A 15,969-nucleotide genomic window follows, 5' to 3' on the forward strand; every position below is an offset into this window, starting at 1 on the left:
AATCAGGAATTAACACAGTTCTGTAAATGACATTCACCCCTCTGTAGAAGGACCAGCATTAATCCTATGCGCCGCTGCAGCAGCATTTTGAGCCTCATTTGAGGGCTTTGATGGGCTTTACATGAGCCTTATGCAAAGCAGACCCCTCTGCAGTAGGTAGGTAGGGCTAACCCTGCCTGCTTCAGGTACCGAGCTTAAACACATGCCAAAGGGGCTTTTTAGGACATGGGTTCCCTGTTTAGCCAGGGAAGAAGACCAAGGGGTTGTGTGGCTCTTGTAAGACTTCCTAGAAACCTCCACCTTTATTTTTTTTTGCCTCCCTACCAGCTGCCAGTAGCAGTCCGTGCTGTCTGTGTTGCTGGAGTTCCCACAAAACCCATTGCCTCTGCAGGGCAGAGCGTTCCCTAGACCTAAAAAGCCGACCCTAGTGCAAGAGGATGCTGAAATACTCCTCCAACATTATGCTGCTGGCTCAAAACCGTTCCTTCTTGCTCTTCACCATTTTTTTTTTCCAGCATGGACATGCCCCCTGTCACTGTTGGGCTCCTGCAAACACCATGACACAAATCCAAGCTTGTTTGGCTGCTCTTCTTTGTTAGCTATTTTTGTGTTACCTGGATCAGTACTTATCAAAGAGGAGCTCTACCATGTGAAATAAACATGGTTAAACTTTAATAAGTAGCATGAGAGATGCTCTTTCTGATGCTGTGTGGGCAAACACCGGATGATTCTTGGAGGAGAGGAAAGGTAGCAGCAAATGTTTTTACCTCGTGTGTTTAATATCCCTCATAATTGCTTAGCGAGTGGGGAAGCGAATAGAGGAAACAGCAATTAAGAGCAGGGCTTTTTTTTTTTCCTCACTTACCTATCATGTTTTCAAATACGTTGAAAGCCTTGAATGAAATCAGAGCGTAATGGTGGCACCTGTGTTTGCAGGTTTTCTTAGAGCCTGGCTTTTGCAAGGCAGAGCTCTCCAACTTCTACCCGGCTCAGCGCATTGAGGTACGTGTAATGCTGCTCCCTGTCCACGCGAGGTGTCCCAGCCGACTACTTCTGCCTAGATGCAGAAGGTTAGGCCCAAAGAGCCCCCAGAATCACGTTGTCCTTTTTCCATCGTTTCTCAGGCTGTTGTTTCCTCCCGCTTGCCCTGGCACAGGGCACGCTGTGTCCCACCACGCTTTTTTCTGCGGCATCCGCTGCTTTATTTGAGAGCCTCGTCTGGAAATTAGTGGTTCATTGTATGGAAATGCTTGCTTTATCAGCTCTTCCTTACCTTCAGCTGTCAGCCAGTGCTTCCTTTTATTCCTTATTAGCGATAACAAAGCCCTTTTTACATGATATTTTCTTTGTGAAGGGTGTTTTATGCAGTAATCACGTTACCTCTCAGTCTTGCTTTAACCAAGCTGAACAGATTGAGCTCCAGATTTCTCATTCTAAGACATTTTCCTCCCATCCAGTCATTTTTACAGCTTTCTCCTGTATCCTTTCCATTTATCAAGATCCTTTTGTGAAGGCTGACCCCAAAGGCGTCTGTGCTTTTCCAGGATCCTCCATGGCTATGACACGGGGGGTGAAGTTGTCTCCCAGCTCGTGCATGTTGCATTTCCATTTTGCAGGGATGTGGTTTAGGCAGAGCTGCCCCCATAACGTAGAGCAGTTGCACCCAGGTCTCCTGAATATATTTCCACGGGGGTGTTTTGTTAGCAGCTGCTGTGGCAGGTTCTGTAGGTACCCCTACAGTCCTTGTGGTAAATGATAGTTTTCTCTTTTCACTGCTTTTTTTATTAAGTGATTAAAAAAAAAAAAGGCAGAATTTTGACGGTGCAGGAGCTGTTCCTGGAGGAAGACTGGTTGCTAACTTAGCCAAGGTACCCCTAACACTTTTCCTTACTTGCTGGTGTTCCTGTTTAGCAGCTAAGCTGAAGTTCAGTAAGCATCTCTGACCTTCCTGCAGGGAAACGGGGGGGGGACCATTTGTTATTTTAAATCTCTTTACTTTTCCATTGTCAACTTCAATTAAGGGAGAGTTTATAGTTCCATTGGGAAAGGGCAGTGGCAGCAGAAGACCCAACAGCGTGAGCTGTTCCAGGGTCTGGTGAGTGTTTTCAGGCTCTCGGTGGCTTTGCAGCAAGTGCAATTAGGTGGTGGGGTGCCCTAATCCCACGGGCCTCGCATGAGCTCTTCAGACAGACATTGGCATGGGCTTGGTCAGTCTCTGGTGCAAAAAGAAGTAAAAAAACCTTCCAGGAATTCGTCTGAAGCTGATTCCTAAGCAGGGAAGCAAATGGGATCTTGGGTGCTTGTGCTGACCTGCTGCACCTCGTGCCCCTGGCTTCATGGGGGGCTTTTTGGTAAAGTACTGGTACTTTACCAAAAGTACTTTTTGGTAAAGGTCTCAAGGCGTAGGGATTTTCTGATAGATGACTCTGTTAGGCTTCTTTCCTGCCCCTTGCAGTAAACTTGGCACTTAGCAAGAATCTCAGACCAGACTCGCTTCCTCTCCCTGCTATGTCATCCCTCCTCTCTCCCCAGCTAACGATGAAAAGTATTTTTAAGTACCACGTCCCAAAACTCTTGGAGAGGCTCTGAGCGACTGAGAAGGCAGCTGGGAGGATGAATGTGTCATCACTGGAGCGAAACACAGATTCGGGGAGTTTTCGTGGTGGCATTTTTTTTGTTTTGTTTTGTTTTGTTGTTTTTTTCCCCAATGTTGCCGTTTCTGGTGGGCCAGCAGATGGAACTGCCCACGAGGCCGTATTTATCCCTGCAAAAGCAGCTGCTGCAAAATGCTGGGGCGAGGGTTGCCTGGACTCCTGCGCTGCGGAGAGGCTTTGTTGGTATGAGAGCATCGCCCCTCTGCTGGCTCAGCAGCATTTTCCAGTCTGGTGCTTGGTCCTGAGGTGTGAGTCGGGCCGAGGGAATTGTGCGAGGTGCAGCCGCAAGTTGGGTTTGGTTGCTCTGAAGAAGGGAAAAATGATCGGAGCAATTTGGGGGTGAAGCGTGGTTTCCAGGCTGATATCTTAGTGTAGGACATCTGGTGAATGCCCTGGCAGCCCTAGAAGTTTCTGTGCTCCCCCACGTGCCAGGCTGGTCCTGCCTCAACCACGTGAAGCTGGCTGGAGCCACAGCAGCCTGTTAGCAAACAAAAAGTTTGTGAGTAGCCTGTTGGGCAAAAATGCAGCAAAGGGGACACCCGAGAGAGCAGCAGAGCTGGCTTCTGCACAGTGCTTCTGGAAATCCCCCACGTGCTGGGAAACCCTTTGGAAATGAATATTTAATGCAGAAATAAAACGATTATATGTACGTGTAAATGCTGTATTTATCTCCCTGCTGCCCTGTAAGTGGCTGGTAGCTGTCGGCCCCAGGGGGCTATAATAATTATCGCTCTACTGACTTGGCTAATAAAAAATCAATTCCAGGAAGACAGTCCTGTGCTCTGCTGCAGGAGAGGTGCTGGAAGCCTCATCCCTGCTTCAAGCATGCACCCGCAAGGAAGAGGGGCCTGCCTCGAGTCCAGCTTTCCCCCGGAGTGGAAGCTGGTGAAAGTGTTGGGTTTTTAAAGCCTTCTGCTCCTGGGCAGCAGCTGGGATCTAAGGCTGAGCGAGGGTGGGATGTGGCTCGTGGGAATGGAAGCCCGTTGCCCATCTCTGGTTGGGCTGAAGTCTCCGGTAGGTGCTCACGGCCACTTTCCCTTCACGTTGGCGTGTGTCCTGGGGGCAATGTGTCACTTGTTCCCTGGTGAACTTCCCCGTTCAGACCGATTAGAGCTTTTCCGCACCATTCTTACTAATTGGCTCTGACTGCACCCTGTTAATTACAGAAGGGGTAGCGAGGTCGTAATTGCAGAGACTCGGTCCCTGATTTGAGGACAGCAGGCAGCACTCGGCATGTGGCTCCCGGGGAGGTTTGTTAGCTCTGGGGCTGAACGTGACACTTAAGCCATTAGCGTAATCTGGTGGTGTGGCTGCAATTATGTGAATAACCGGCTGGGAAGGAGCCGGAAAATAGCGGGGTATAAAAATAGCAGCGGGGAGCACACGCTTGGTTTTAGAGACAAAGTGGGAGCGGAGGGGGCTGGAGGTGGGGTGTGGGCACTGCTGGGTCCCGGGGCAGGGGAAACCTCTGGCTCAGTGCCTGGCAGGAGCTGTGAGATCAGTACCTGCACCGTGCCCTGAGGATGTGCAGGGCTAGCAGTGATTCCCCGTGCGTGCCCTGTAACCAGCTTAGCGTGCCGTATCATGGCACTGTAGAAAGTCAAATCTCTTTTTAGCCCAACTTCCTAAGGAGGCTTATGTGATCAGGCTCTGTTTATATCTTCATCCCTCCCTTGGGGAACTTTTGAACCCGCAGGCTGAGATCAGCCAAATTTACCAGCGGAAGGTGCTGGTGGTAGGAGGGCTGCAGGGATTTTGGAGCTAGATAGGGCTCTCACCCCTGGTGGTGACACTGAAGGGAAGTATTTCTGTGTCAGCTCCCGGGTGATCAGACAGGAGCTTTGCAGGAGAGGTTTGTATACGCCCAGCCACAGCCTAGCAATGGGAATTGCTTTTTTTTTGTGGATCCTTGACGTGCAGGTGCTGCTTTGCACAAGCTCGTCTGCGAGCAGCAAGCTGTGAGTAGCGCCGGGGACATCACAGAAACAAATGGGAAAGCTTTCTGCAGCGTTACGGAAACCGGCAACGTTTGGAAGAAACAAGAGGGGTTGTACCTCCCGAGCAAAGCACTTGGCTCGTGGAAACCGAAGTCTCTCAGCAGCAACCTCAGTCAACTAAATCCTTCCTGGGGAGAAAGGGATCATCACGTGAAGAGGCCCGACGTCCCCGCTGCGCATCTGGCAGTCGAGAAAAGCGGCTCTGCGGTGCGGAGAGAAGGGCCCAGCTGGGGGGGATTAAAGCCCTAGGGGAAGCAGCACCGGCCGTGCTGGCTGCCCTGCTCACTGTGGCTTCACCTCAAGGTGTGGGGAATGCAGCAGGACCAGAGGCTGCTGAGGGGCTTCCTTTCTGTCTCACTCACCTTTCTTGTCCCGGCTGGTTCCTCTGCATCTCCCGGTGGGTCGGCAGCGCCTCGAGGAGCTCACGGAGATGGGAGAGTTGTGTCTGCAGCTGCTCTCCCTCTTGTTTATAGGAAGCGATGCACCACCCCATCATGGTCGCAGCAGGCAGCAGCAGCTCTCGTTTGCCTCCGCCACGTTAATGAGGAAGAAATGGGAGAGTTTAGGGATGCGGTCGGTCATGGCAGCTGCTGCGAGCCTGTTGACTTCAGTGCAGCTGTACCAGATGTGCATGGATGAGGAGGAAAAAGGGTTTAAGCGGTGATGTCTCTGGGTGCCTGATGCAGGCACTCCTCTGGTTGAATCAAGGGGGTTTATCATCGTGTTAAAGGGGAAGAAAAAAAGCAGCTGCTTCTGACTTCAGCACTCAGACCTCAAAGAGCCTTCCAGGATGCCCGGCTGAGTTTTGCAGCTTGCATTTGGGATACGGGCAGAGGATGGCAAGCAGCTATTCCCTGCCTGCTGGGCACATGCACAGTCTTAGCCAGTGTGGCCAGTGACAGATTTGGAGAAGTTCTGCTTACCTGTGATTGTTCTTTGAGCTCAGGGAATTATTCTGGGGAGCACTCAGGACGCTTCTGTGCCCGTGCATCAGGACGAGTACAGGTGGGGAGGACGGCAGGTGAAGGGTGCACCCTGATACCAACTTGCTTAAGAGCAATGCAGAGGGACCGGTGTATTTAAGGATATCTGATCACACGCCTCCTGAGGCACTGGAGGTGAGACCCGCTGTGAATGCTTGGATGCCATTAGCAGCCCCAGCACCAGAGGCTTGGCTGATCCTGCCACCATTTTCCTGCTCATGCGATCAGAAACGGTCTTGCTGCCCTGAACCCACGTGGTTGCATTTCTGCCTTGCACTCGCTAGCTCTTGAAATACCTTGATCAACAGGACCGTTCGCCTTGGCATCACCTGCCACTGGTGGTTAAACAGACCTGCTTACAGAATATCTCACAAACTAAACCAGCGCATTTGGATTGCTTTTTGCACGAGACGTGTAGCTGCTGCTCCGCAGGGGTTTGTAACGATACCAGGTCATCTCTCGGTCGTTGTAATTTTCAAGATAGAGCAGAAAAGAATGCCAATTAGTGTTTATGTAGATAGAGCTAAAAGGTTTTATTCCTAATTTTCTAGGATACAGCTCTGAGCCCGCTGCATACACGGTGTTTTCTAGCAATTAAAGCCACTGCTTTCTCAATAATTAAAATATCCTAGAAGAAAAGGCAGATAACCAAAAAGGCAGTGAGCAAAACTCTTGGATGTCTCAACTCTTCTTAACATTCTCCTCTTTTTCAGCCTCTTGTTTCTTTTGGGATCTTTCAGGCAGGAGCTGCTGTTGTTTCTGTGCACTTCTCTGATGTATTTTGGTTGATTTGTCTGTGATGACCTGTCTGTGCAATAGTCATCAGGGACATGGTGCATGACTTGTCCAAATACCACTTACGATGAAAACTGCTGCAAAGATTCTCCAGCAAAGTCTTTATCATCATTTTTTTTCCCACGTGTGAACATTGTATTGTATCCTTTGATTCCTAAATATTTTCCTCCTTGCTGCACCAATCTTATTTTCAGCTTTTACTCTTCAATCTTCATGGAACTAATTTAAACAACTACAAAAAGACTTCTGAAGCCCGATGTTTTTCTGCTTGGAAAATCTTTGAAGCTTGAATTTCCACTGCCTTCATTTTCCTGCTGTTTTCCTGGTGCTTTTTGCTCCTGGACATGAGTCCTCCAAGAGTCCATTTTCCTGCTACTGTGAGTGCCAGGCTTTGGTACTTGAATAGCCGAGTTCCTGCCTGTAGGACTTTCTGGACTGGCTTTCTTACTCTTCTCATGCAGTTTATTATTTTTGGCCTATTAATTCTGATAGGGGTTAACTTTAATTATGCGAAGTTGAACTTGATTATTTAACCTTAATTAAGCCACTCTGGGTCTCCATTCCTCAAACCACTTGAGGAAGTCTTACGGTATTCCCTTCCTGGTCTAACCTACATTTGGAGCGTCGGCTCACCTTGTAAAACCGAAGAAGAGAGGGACATCTTCTTGCCTCCCTGAAATGAAGGTCATTAAGGCCTGACAGCGAGGTTTGACGTGGTGGAGGTGTCACGGGAGGATGGCTGCAGGTGTTTGTCTGCTTGGACACCTCCTGCACTGGACACGTGGCTGAGCGCGTAGGCAGCCCTGCCCCATCCTAACCAGCAGGTAGTGCTTTGCCATGATAAAAGCCTGCAAACAAGGTTTTATGTATGTATTTCTGCTCTTGAAAAACAGCCTTCCCAGTTATGAATTTTGGGGTCTGCTTGTTATCTCACTCACATCATCTCACACCACATGTGTGGGACCTTTTCCTTGAACGTGGCATGACTTTCAGACTAGGTAGTACGGGCTGTCTAAACCAACGTTTTTAATTCGGAGTCCATCTTATTTTATCCAGGGGCCTCAGAGCTGACTGTTAATAAACACCAACTCGGACATTTAATTAAGTGTAAAACATACCCCGATCCTGGATTTATTTTTAAAAAATTCAGCAGTACGATACCCAGATTTTCACGGCTTTTATTTAATTTCTGTACCTTCCTTCACGACACACTGTCCTGATGAGGTGCTGCATCTCTTCAGTGATGTAACTGAATCACTTGAAGCGAACGTCCACCTTTACTGGGTGGAACACGGGACTGTTGCTCTGCCTTGACAAAAGGAAAACTGAACCTGTGAATACAGCTACAGGCCTCTGGGGGATCGGGGTCCTCAGCTCGGTACGAGGGGGCCGAAGGAAGGTTTTGAAGGTGGCTCTGGTGGTGCTCTCACACCACCCGTCCTCCCGGTGCTGGAAATTTCGATTTTGTTGTGCATTTCTAGGGTGATTTGAGGCAGGTTGCTCCGTGGCTGCAGGTGCCACAAGCTTTCCCAGCTGTGTTCCTAGTACCAGTTCTAATGTTTATTGGGGTAGGTGTTTCCCAAGTACTTTCTCTAATACTTGCATAAAATCGACTGCTTTCGAAACATTGCTGCTGTAAATTCCTGGGCTAAAGCATCCAAAGGAGACTCGTACAAAAATTAAGTAGAGCATTATATACTCGTACACATATTACAGAGATCCTGCCTTGATCTGCTTCCACCTGGTTATAAACCTGGCCTAAGTCCCTCCTGTGCGAACTGGCAATCTGCCGCTGCCCGTCCCAGGTGGTCCCCCTGGACTTTTCTTGACACTGAGGACCCTGGCAGGGAGCTGTGCATTGTCCAAGCTAGAAGTGAAAACACAAATACGTGGAGATACCTCCTGAAGTAGCACGTCGTTTCTAAGAAAATGAGGTGATGTAAAATATATGGCTGGTCAGCTTGCCTGTTGAGTAAGAGGTGGTTTCTGGAGGGCATGAATTATGCACTAAGTCATTTTTAATATTAATTTGGTCGGTGCCTGTTAAAGTGACTGTGGCAGTGGCGTTCTGAAGTTGTTTTATATAGTCAGAACCTATGGCAAAGAGCTGCCCCCCAGAAAACTTACCTTCCTATGAAAGCTGTTGGCAAATGAAGCCACTTCTTGCCTTGGAGAAAATCAGACCTTGGTCCCGTGAGCTTTGGTAGCTGCCTTGCTTTAAGTGTAGGGTAAGTCCCATTAACCCTTGTAAGACTGGACAGCAGGAATAAAGTTACGTGTACGCACACGTGCGGGTAGGATCAGGGCATAAATCCCCTCAGCCTGCTCTGTGCCTCTGAGCTGGGGACTTCCCTAGGTGGTTTTGACCAAGTGTTCAGAGCTTTCCCCTGTGTGTAGAAACACCATTCCTCGTTGAAGGGATCATTGCTGCTCGGTGCTGGAGTCTTCCATGTAACTCTGCTGGCAGCTGCTGGGGGGCGAGGTGGGAGCAGCGGGGCCTCATCCCGCAGGGCTCCCAGCACGCAGCAGCAGTTTGGTGCTGGAGGTTGAGTCTTGAAGCTCTTGGCCAACGGTGTAGGACCCATAGGGTTTGGTCCTGCCGGAGCCACCTGTCCTTTCTGTTGGCTTTGGTGGGTGTGAAGCGTGCTTTGCTGCTCCTGGGATCCTGAGCAGCAACCCTGCGAGGGACGGAGCTCTTTCTTGGCAGAGGTGGGAAGAAAGGCTCGAGCTGTGCTGCTGGTGGGTGGCTGACCCAGTCCCAGCCTCAGTCTCTGAACTTTTCGGTGTTATGAGGAGACAGAGACACCATTACCTTGGTAGTCCTGGTGAGGAGACTCCTTCTGGAGATCCTCTGTTAAATCCCTGCTTTGAGTAAGACCTTGAAGAGATCTGGACCTGCTTCTCCCACCGCAGCTAAGCATTGCAGCCACTTCCAATGGGAGCAGTCATCACCCTTTCCCCGTCAGTGGTTTCACAAATTATACCTGCATTTCTAGGGAAGCAGCCAAATGCAGCCCACGTCTGTAAGTACCTTCAGATCCTCCAACTGTATTTTTTAACAAATATGCTATGCCCATTTGGAAAAAAAAAAAAAAAAAAAAAAAAGAAGAAACAGAAAACGTCTGTTTCAGTTTTCATTAGACACATGGCTGATCTTTCTGTTGGTCTCTCCTGACTTGATTTCTCTAACCGTTTTTTCATTGTTCCCAATAGGAAGAGTGCTTTCCAGCTGGGCTGAGCAGTTGCCCTCACAGGAGACGTTTCTTCAGCCCGCAGTCGCCGTGAGCTCCAACACGCTGGTCCTGTGATTCTCAGCGCCGTGGGATGAGACCTCCCGGTGGGCTCAGCCCCAAGGTGGGTCCATGCTCAGCCTGTCCTCTGTGAGCTCCCCGGGGCCTTCGTCGTGTATTTCTCCTTGTTTGCCAGCTCTGTCCTTGCTTGCAGCGCACGCTCCTGCAAATCCAGAGCAGCCTGTGGCTGCTGGCTGCATACTGCTGTAGGTGGTGTTTCTGTTTTCAGAAGGGAAGTATTTGTCAGCGAGTAAAACATTTACTGGTGGAAAGCTGCAGCAGCATCTGCAATCCCTGGTTGTGTTTCTGGCAGCAATTTCAAAATCTTTGCCATAATAACAGTAATTGCAATAGGTACTGTTGAGTGAAGGACAATTAGAGAGGGTTGACTTTTATGTTTTCCTAATACTCACCACAAGCTGCCACCGAGCCTCATTCTGCTGGCCCTTTCAGCATTACGACTGGGCAACTCCTTTGAAGTCAGTGGCAGGAAAGTGATGTAAAAACCAGAGGAGCGTTGGGTCCAGCACCCAGTGTGGCTCCCAGCAGCATGCTCGAGGTGGTCGGAGCGTCTTTTCTGCTCCTGCAGAGAGCCCTCCACAGCTGCTCTCCCTGACAGCCTGATTTATGCCCTGGGATTTATGGAGCTGAACAAATGATCATAGGAAAGCTATGTGCTTCATTACACTTGGCCGATTTTCTCAAGCCAGAGGGCAAATCCCCGCTGCTCTACCTGTGCTCGCTTTGTGCAGCTGCCCTGCATCCTCTTCAATAGTCTGAAAGCCACAGATTAGGGAATGTTTCAAGGCGCCTAAGGAGTCACTTACCCTCTTTTGGAAGTTGAGCTCAGGAGTGGTGTAATTGTTGCTGCATTTTTCCACTGGCTGCGACCTTCCCAAGGAATGCAGCAGGGTACTGGGGCCAAATCCAACAGGGCATGTGAAGCAAGCTTGATCCCATTTTTAAGATAAAATAAAAAATTTTAGGGTGTCCACGAGCAGAACAGTTCTCTTAACATTAGGATATAGTGGTTGTCATGTTAAAATCATTTTTTATTGTCTCTCTTAAATCTATTTGAGTGGACTCAGTACAGTGTAATGTGAATTAGTGTCACTGCCATGAAAGGAAGATACCTCCCAGAACTGAGCCTTCGAGTCTTTCATCACCCCCCTTCCCTGGAGGGAAAGGGGATGTGTACCTGCAGTTCAGCTGGGGAAATAATGGGTTAATCACACAAACCAGCCAAAGCAGGGTAATGGCAGAAGTGCTTTTCCCCTCTTCAGAACGAAAACTGGAGAAAATTTCTTTACTTTTCATTTAAATTTACTGAATGTTTGGTCTCGAAGCTCATTTCAGGAAAGAAACTGAGCACTTGGTTTCACCTCCATTAACCACTTCGATAGTCCAGGAACTGCGTTAATGCCGCCCAAGTTAATGAAGTGTGCAAATTAAAAGTTTCATCTAGTCCCTCCGCTTAAGCGTATCTGAGGCCCAAAGGGCCCCATTCGTCAGCGGTCAGCTTGCACGGGTGGTTACAGGGGTAAGAGTTGAGCCACGGGGTCTTTGCTGGCGGTGACAAACAAACCCGAAGAGACCAGGCCAGGCTCTCCGATCCCAGCTCGACTTCTCAGTGCTCTGTGGTTAAGAAATGCAGATTCCCGTGTTTGAACCAAGCACATCAAGTCTGGAGCATCACCAACGCCACGCAGTTGCTGTTTCCATGGAGGCAGCCGCGAAAGCAGATTTCTCCTTCAAAGAAAGGAAAAGCATGGGATAGAGCACGGGCACTCCAAACGGGTGGAAGTCCTTCACCAAACCCTGGCAGAAAGTGAGCCCCCTTTGGCTTCCCCTCTATAAATGGGTTTCCTAGAAGCCAGCTGCAGGCTCGTTTTTTGCAGAGAGACCCGGATCAACCACATGCTCTGGGTGGCTTCTGGCATCCTGGGGCCACGGATGGAGATGGGGCCTTACCGATCTCAGCAAGCCTTACTTCCAACAGCAAGAGAGAGATAGGAGAAAACGCTAAGCTTGAAGGGGTTTTATGGATTTATGAAGCCTTCCTGCTGGGGGAAGGGAGCTGCTGAGGCTTTGCCTGTCTGTAATAAATTCCATTCTGAGCAATCAGGGTGCTGGGAGAAAAATTCAGGGCAGACCCAGCAAAACAGACCCGCAGCAGCCACCACGTGATGCGGAGTTAATTCTGCTACCGTCGCTTCATCCCCTGTAAAACGGGGCTGCACAAATCCTCCTCCTTGCCATGCAAGAGCTGCTCCCTTGGCTTTCCCCTTCAGTACCGGGTCAAGTCAAAGCTACTATATCGATTCAGCGCCTTCTCTTCTGGCCTTACCCAATTTTCTGTTACACACCTGTCCCCTCAGCCTCCACCTCCACTCACGTTGGTATCTATGTGCTGCAGTTTTCCGCAGTGGTTTGTGTCGGGGTGAAAAAGCTTGGTGCTGACGAGCACCGGAGAAGGCTGTGTGTCGGTGGCTCTGCTGGCGGATGGTGCTGCTCTTCCTATTTCCTGGTTCAGCAGGATAGGTGGACTTAATAATGAGAAAACCTTGCCACGGAGATCACGCAAAGCAGCGAGCAGCTGAAGCGCAGGGCGAAGAGGAAAGGTGTCAGTGGGAAGCAGATGGGCAGCACAGTGTGTGGTGTGCCTGGCATTTGTTGCTTTGCAAGAGGAAGCTCAGAAAGGAGCTACAGTGGGACCAAAGGAAGAGGAAAAACACCAAAACCCATAAATATTCAGAAGAGCAGAAGAGACAAATGTATTGACCTAAATAACCATTGGTGACTCAGAAGCTTAAAGGCAGTGTTCGAGTCATAACTGGGCATTAACAGCGTGAAGGTGCGTGGACAAAATGGGGCAGCAAAGGAGGAAAGGGGAAGCTTGTGGCTTCTGGAGCAAAACGCGAAACAATGGAGATAGTTTCTCTGAGAGTCCACCTTCTGCTCTCACCACAGAGACCCTTGGCAAACCAGGCCTGGAAGCTGATATTTTGCCTTCTGCCAAAACCAAGCCGGGGGCTGCTGCCTTCCTCCGAGCAGGGTTTTTCGTTAGGCTAATTCGGTCAATAATTCCGTCTGAATCATCGCCATCTGATTCATCCATATGAATCGCAGACTGATTGCAATTTTTGTCTGTGTTTCTCCCAGCTGAAAGCGAGCTGACCTGCGAGTTTTTGCTTTGATGCATCCATAGGAAAATTTCATCGGTGCTGCCCCATCGTCACTTTTCTCTCGTTGAGGATTTTTTTAAACAGAAGGGATTAGCCAGAGTGGAAGGCTGTACTGCCATCTTTGAAAAAACAAAACAAAAAAACTCTTCCCTGGAGAAGCTTGAATTAACCCCTCCTTTTATTTCTGCAATGTAATTGATCATTTTACAGATCAGATTCCATCAAAGTACACTGATTGATAAAGCCTCAGTGTCTTCGACTTTAGAAAGCTGATTCCCTACGTAGAAAAGGTACAGCACCTGTCCTGAAATCAGACAGGTTAATAATTTATTAACATTTCGTCCTGATTTTAGGCGTCTAGTGGCTTCTTTTACATTTGTTTTTCTTTTCATTTGATGTTCTCATCATAATTTGTGTATATTTCCTACCTATCCCCTGCAGTGCCTCTTTGCATCTGTATTGCTTTCTTCTGTATTTATTCCTCCTAGCATATGATGACACCAGGGAAAATCCTTTCTGTGTTATTACCATGAAAAGCTGTTCTCCTGGGGTCAGTTCTGTGAACTTTCGTTATTTTGCAGCAAACATCAGGGGTCAAAAACGTGGAGGGGAGTAACTTAGCTGTGGGTAAGTGGAGGTGAGGGGGAGCATAGGGACGGAGCTGGAGGTGTGTGAGTGGGTTTGAGATGAAGTCTGGAGAGCGCATGGAAGGTGGTTTTGCAGAAATAAGGAAATGAGGAGCAGTGCGGGGAGGACAGGTGAGAGCTGATGGAAGAGGCCCTTTGGGAAGCAGCCCCAGTGCAGTGTGGGCACGGGGAGCAGAGGCAGGGCAAAACTGAGAGCTCTGGAAAATGGGCAGTGTGCAGGAGCTGCAGGGATGCCTGGCGCTGCTCGGAAAGGGGAAATGGAGCAGGAAGATGCTGCAAAGTTCCCCTCACACACTCTTCAGATTTTAAGTATGCCTTTAGCCAAGAGAAAAAAAAAAAAAAAAGCCTAGTTCCTCCTCCCCCCATCTGTAACTTCCTTGCTCTGATTATTACCAAGTGTGGAGGCATTTGCCTCTGCACATGTGATGGATGCCAGCAGCACTGGAAAGCTGTCATTGGGGGGAAAAGGAGAAAAAAATCTCCTCTTTGTTTCGTGGAGCAGAGTTCAGTGGAGCATTTCAGATGCTCGCTTTCAGATTATTGCTGTTCTGCTCTGCCTGTAACTTGCCTTTTCCTCTGAATTAGAAAGCTTTCTATTAATGGGCTGAAAGGTGAGTTGTGGTTTTGCATGTTAGTGGGATTGATTCATCCCCACGGGAGTGTACTCCTGCAGAAAGCAGAAAAAAATGCACGTGTTGGTAATTAAATCAGCCTTTATTTACTAATATTGGCTCTGGGATTTTCCAAGGCAGAAATTTCCATCATTGTTTTTCCTTTCTGATGAACGTGAGCTCTGCTGGATTCAGAGCAGACAATGTGCAGCCCTGCCTTTGTGCTTCTTTACAACCCACCGGGTTCACAAGATCTTGATGAAGGAACAGGGTTTAAGTTGCTGAGGCTTCGTTTTCCATTGAGATGTGGGAGACAGCGGCAATGAACGGGAAGGAAGCAGGCACTGGTGTGCTGAGTGGCTGGAGCTGTTTTTACCCCTGTTTATTCCCAGCTCACTTCCCCAGCGAATTTCTTTTTGAGTGAGGACTCAGCATCTGCTGAAGCACAGTGTGATAGCGGGGTGGAGCTGGCTCCAGAACAGATCCCATGCAAGGAGAAAGGTGTTGGGCAAGTTGTTTGGCAAACAGATGATTAATGTTCAGTTGCACATCGTTATCGCTGAAAAACAATGTGGAGAGCTTCTGTTTAAAGGGTTGGGTGCAAAGCTGCAGTGCTACAGAAAGCAGTGTATCGCTATCTTACTCTTTCTGCTTTTCATTTAGCCTTTATTCTGTAAAAAGAGTAGTCACTTTGGGTTTCTGTGCAGTATCTCTTCTAGCTTGTGTTACAAAGAAAGGGAAATAAGCTTTCTGAAACAAAGTCAACCGCCTGCCCTCTCACCCCTGCTTTTGCATGTGCTGTCACCATTCAGGGTTATTTTTCACATCCTGATATCCATAGAGAGAAATAGAGAAGTCGGTGGCTCTTTCTAGGGTCAGGGCTCTCTCCTGTTGAAGCCACCAGCGGTTCAATTGGGACCCAAATGATGAGCCAGGAAGCAAAAGGCTGCAATGAGACAGCTCCGCACCAGGACACAGATAATGAGATGCAAAGATGACTTTCAGGGAGGAACGAAACACACAGCATCAGGCACCCAGCTCTGCTCTCATCGGGTAACATCCATCATAAATACACTTTTTTTTTTTTTTTTTTTTTTTTACATTTCTCAATAAAATACTTTGCTGCATATTTGACATTTGAAGAAAAAAAAATCAATATACTGATTCAACTGATTTTTAAATGGCACCGAGGGTAGTGTAGGTCTGCTTGGCAGCTCCACTGCAGATACAGCTTTTGCAGCCTGAGCCCCCACAAGCAAGAGAGGAAAAGCTCACATGGACTTTGCACTGATTTATTCATATCACATCTCATACGTGGGCGAGCTGAGCCTTCAGCTTTTGGAGTCCTGAGCATTGGTTATTTTCAAGGACATGCCACAAGTAAGGAACACAGGGAGATGAGGTTATCTTATTTCCATTTAAACCATCTAGCCTATACATAATAAGGAGAAATAGTGGTTATAATAACAGATTCATTACCTGTACTCTGAAGGTAATGAACCTTCAGAGTACTACGGGGGAGCTACTGGAAGAGGTATTGTACAGCCCACTGTTTTACATAATCATTTTAAAAGCTGTCCACGACTTCTTCCTGCATTTATCCTGAAGAAGCTGGAAATAATTTAGAAAAAAAGGCTGTGTGCTGCCGGTGATTACACAAGTCAGGGTGGGTGCACCGAGAGCAACTGAAGGCTGGGTCGGCCCCCTTGTACTGTGATTTTTTACGTGGACAGACAGGTAGCAGAGTCAGCGGTGGGGCTGTGCAGTGTCTGTGGTGTGTGGCAGTGCCACCAGGAACAGTGCCCTG

General features: G+C 48.5%; 1 protein-coding gene across 2 annotated transcripts in view; it reads left to right on the forward strand.

Moving 5' to 3' along the window:
- The window catches only part of PAK5 (p21 (RAC1) activated kinase 5), an 82,438-nt gene that overhangs the window by 14,640 nt on the left and 51,829 nt on the right, over positions 1-15,969 (forward strand). For both annotated transcript variants that reach the window (XM_082757575.1, XM_082757576.1), the window contains exon 2: positions 9,643-9,783. The gene's annotated coding sequence lies outside the window, so the exon portion shown is untranslated. The remainder of the gene's footprint in view (positions 1-9,642; positions 9,784-15,969) is intronic.

The sequence above is a fragment of the Aythya marila genome (assembly GCF_965140915.1).
Source record: "Aythya marila genome assembly, chromosome: 3".
NCBI classification, from domain to species: domain Eukaryota; kingdom Metazoa; phylum Chordata; class Aves; order Anseriformes; family Anatidae; genus Aythya; species Aythya marila.